This window comes from Scatophagus argus, chromosome 6, assembly GCF_020382885.2.
Source record: "Scatophagus argus isolate fScaArg1 chromosome 6, fScaArg1.pri, whole genome shotgun sequence".
NCBI classification, from domain to species: Eukaryota; Metazoa; Chordata; class Actinopteri; family Scatophagidae; genus Scatophagus; species Scatophagus argus.
The window spans coordinates 20,957,840-20,962,017 of NC_058498.1; positions in this window are offsets into that span (position 1 = coordinate 20,957,840).

Below are 4,178 nucleotides of genomic sequence, written 5' to 3' on the forward strand. Positions count from 1 at the left end.
CTTGTGATTATTTCTGTTCTTTCTTGCAGAAGTAAGTAGATCATGTGAAATACTCTCAGTGAAGAAGAGAGAAGAGTTGGGGGGTATATAATTTCTCTAAAACAGTAACTGTTGGCATACATAGCTTGCAACGCACCATCTGCACTCCTCGACTGAGCAGTTCGCAGCGCGTAGGAGTGACACCACCTGTCAGAAGTCCACACAGCTCAGTGACGCCGCGTGCAGCCGCCTGATGGAGCTCAATGTCGCATAACGAATCAAACAAAAATGCGTTGCTACTAAACCAAGCCAGCTTGGTATTTTTACTACATTCAAATTTCTTGACAGTCGGGTCCCATGGCTCCACAGATATACATTGCTGGTGCGTATCATGTACAAAGGAGAAGAGATTTGAAAAACTACACAGCAAGCATTTACATTGTTAAAACATGGTTAAAAATCCATTTGAACTGGCCTTGACCTGTCAAATATACTTCACATTTATATTTACAGTGATCTTCCACAGCAGTGAATACCATAAACCAGTCAAAAGAGGCCATTTTGTTGTGGGACCCCATCAGCTGAAACGGCACTGAAGCAACCGTAACAGTGTTATGATTCCTATGTCATAGTGTGTGTTTGTGTATGAGGTCAGTGAGGTCATGGCACAGCGGCTCTCACATCAGCAACGTTGGTGTAATTTTCATAAGCCGCAAGACAACCATAACCAAACCCTTACTCGTTCATTAGTCATTTGCATTCTTCATTTATTGTCTCGTCCGTTCTCTGCTGTATTGTATCTCAACAAACGTTAGTCATTTTAATCTCATTCCAGTCCTTGCCCCTTGATTGGTGTAGTGTGGGATGAATGGATGGATGGCTATGTGGTATGCTGGAGCTGTAATAATTGAATTAGCCGATTACTGATTTATAGTCACACATTTCAGATAAATGAAAAGCAGGTGTGTGTTTTGCTGGGAGCTCTGCATTGTGATGACGTGACACATGAGTGACTGAAATTTCTCTCACTCTTTCATTACCATGAAATCTGGATTCAGCAACCTCCGGTCCTCTGCACACTCTGATTAAATGACTTTGTTCTAGGTGACAGATGAGATTAATCAATCCACTGGAACAGTTCTTGGATGTAATGACTAATAATTATTGAGTGAAACAGGGATACTATACACATAGCAGTTCCCTGTGTTCCCTAATACAATTTACATTATACTTTAGATATGATCATTTGTGTCAACAGCTAAAGAAAGACCCTTTTCTGTTTCAACGTCCATTAAAGAAACATTTTCTTAGTTTGGTGTCTAAGAAACCGACTGGCCTGCACAGAGCTCTCACCTTAACCCCATCCAAAATGTTTGGGAGCCTGGCCTTTTCACCCTATGAGAGCTGGACTTGGGATGGATGGGTCCTGTATGGGTCCAAATCCCTGCAGCCAAGAAAGTTGAAACCAGAAGAGTGACTTTTAACAACTTAATTTTTTATTTATGATGTACACATTTTTATTTATGATGTACACATTTTTGACATATAAGGATTGCGGAAGACTGTTAAATGTATGAAATAAAACTCCGAAAATGGATTATTATTTAAATCACAGGGAAAAGTACAACAAAAATTTATGGTAGCAACCTGCCTTGAGTTGGAACTCACTGCTTACGTAATCCAGAAAGACCTTAAGTCAAAGTAGCACAGATAAGATAAAAATGCTGATAACCGTATACAGGCAAGTGCATCAACATACAGAGAGCAAACAGATTAAGTTTCCAATATTAACTTAAAGCACAGGAAAAACGTTTGATTGCTGTAATCTTTTCTCCAGCTCATACTGACTGAAACCCTCTGTGATCTCTAATGTCTTTGGTTCAGACTGTGATTTAAAGTACAGACCCACGAGAAATGTCAGCCAATTACTGCATGATGACAATAAAACTACAATAAAGTTGTCATGTCAAAGCAGGCACACAGTGCGTTCAGAAATGACAACTTCTGGAGAAAGTCGAACGTAAATCCCTGAGGACGCTGGACTGTAAGCCCTGCTCAAAAAAACCCCCACTGCTTTGAGGATGTGACAGTATAATTAGGGTTTTTACAGGGAGAGTGTCAGATTGGTGGGTGAGTGAGTGTCGCTCAGCTACTGGCATGTAAATGAGGGATCAGATGGTACCAGGCTGGTAGTGAAGAGAAGGCTCCTCACAGTCGAGTTTCATGACTGAAATCAAAGTAGCCAGTGAGGTATTTTTAACCAAGAGAAAATAACATAATACTATATATTAAGGAATAAGTGAATTCTTGTTTGAATGACAACAGCAACTTTTTCTGGTTGATTCTTACCTCCAAGTGTGCAGATTCTCTCCCAATGAACGAACCTCAGGGCATATGTGAGCAGTGAAAGCAATCAAGACTTTATTGGACATCTTTGGAAAGCAATGATGAAGCTAATTAGACCGAGGCAATAATAAATTTCTGAGTATAATAAGACAGACAATTTGAATATCTGTACATTCGCACAGGGTAATTAATCTAAATGAGTGATATTAAAACTGGAGGCGGGATCAAAAACAGCAGATGTAATGTGAGGAATCCCCCAAGAGCAGGTGGACCAGTAACCAGGAGGCAGGGTTGCAAACACAAATTGGATCTCCGGGTTTATCAAAAAAGCTCTTCATCACTGACTGACTGCGAGCACTAAGATGTATGATACCAATATCACCAGCAGCCCAACTGTGCATGCCCCAACACACTGGAGAGCATTTTTATGGAAAAAAAAAAAAAAAAGAATAAAAGCCTGGGTAACCTATTCCAACAAAAAAGGTGTACAATCTAGTTCAGTTATGTCAGAATGGTTTGAACTCTTCCATAGAGCAGTAACAGTTTATGTCCAAAGTCAGCAGCCATGATAGTTTTCCCAATGTTTGTTGCAGCTATTGTTGCCAGGAGATTTGTGACACAGCTCACATGTTATCTAATGGATTGGTTTTATCTTAATAAATTCTAAAATAAAGCTACATCCGTGTGAAATTCCCCATTGCGGGACTAATAAAGGATTATCTTATCTTATCCTATTAAAACCACCTATTTTACATTTATTAGCATTTCATTTCTGCTACCCAGTTACAGAGGAGTGTTTGGAGAAACCGCACCATATCCTGTCAAAATGCTTACAGGTACAGGTATCAGGCAGTCAGTCTGATTACCTTAGGTCTGAAGCTTAGCTCTAGACACGGTTTGCAACATTAGATGGCTTATATATTTGTGTCGATCTTCTAGTTTATGAAGAAAGATGTTGTTCCATCTTGGGAAATGTAGGATCAAGTGTTTTTGGAGCTTGAACCATAGGAACAAGTAAAATTCAGGATATCTTTTAATCATTTTTATGATTAAAACTGCAAAACTAAATCACCGGATTGCCTTCAAATCACCATAGAAGTAAAAGTAAAGCAAAGCAATGCAAAATGTCCAGAGCAAAATTAAGTCAGAATATTTTCTTTTTATAGCCTGTATCTTAAAGCTTTAATGTCAATCCTTTAATTTCCTTGTATGATTGAGGCAAATGACCGATGCAGACGTGCGGCCCCATTAAGCTGACAACAGAATAAAGTCTTCGGACAAATGTACAGCAGCTTCACAGTGTCACTGTCACGCTGTTTCCAGCTTAGCACCTGAACTCATCACTTTTATTCTCACACCTCAGCTGGCTGGTAACAGTGCAGTGCTGCTCACCAGCTGGGTCCACCTGGCTCTGCTGCCTTTGCACCCAGATATATTGTCTGTCATTATAGACGCATGGAGAGCTGAAATGGTCTGAATTCAGTTTGTCTCTATTAAACTCCACAGAACCACAGAATGTATTGTTTGATAATTTTCAGCTCCTTTGTAGTGGCTGGGTTAAAACAATGGATGATCATTTGATGACATCATCAAAAATATTATATCTTACTGCACTGTTGTTTGTTACAAAGTCATATAATGAAATAATCAGTCAATGTATCATGAAATAATCAGCTTTAACTGGAAGAAGATCTAACTTCTACCAGCAAGACATGAACAAAATCAGCCCACTAAATATAGTACTACTGTAAAGGATTTGTGTCTCAGCAAGACCTCAAAGGGAGCTCATCTTATTTCATCTTATTTATTCACATGTTTCTGGCAATGTCAGCTTGGTATTTGGTGCCCCACTT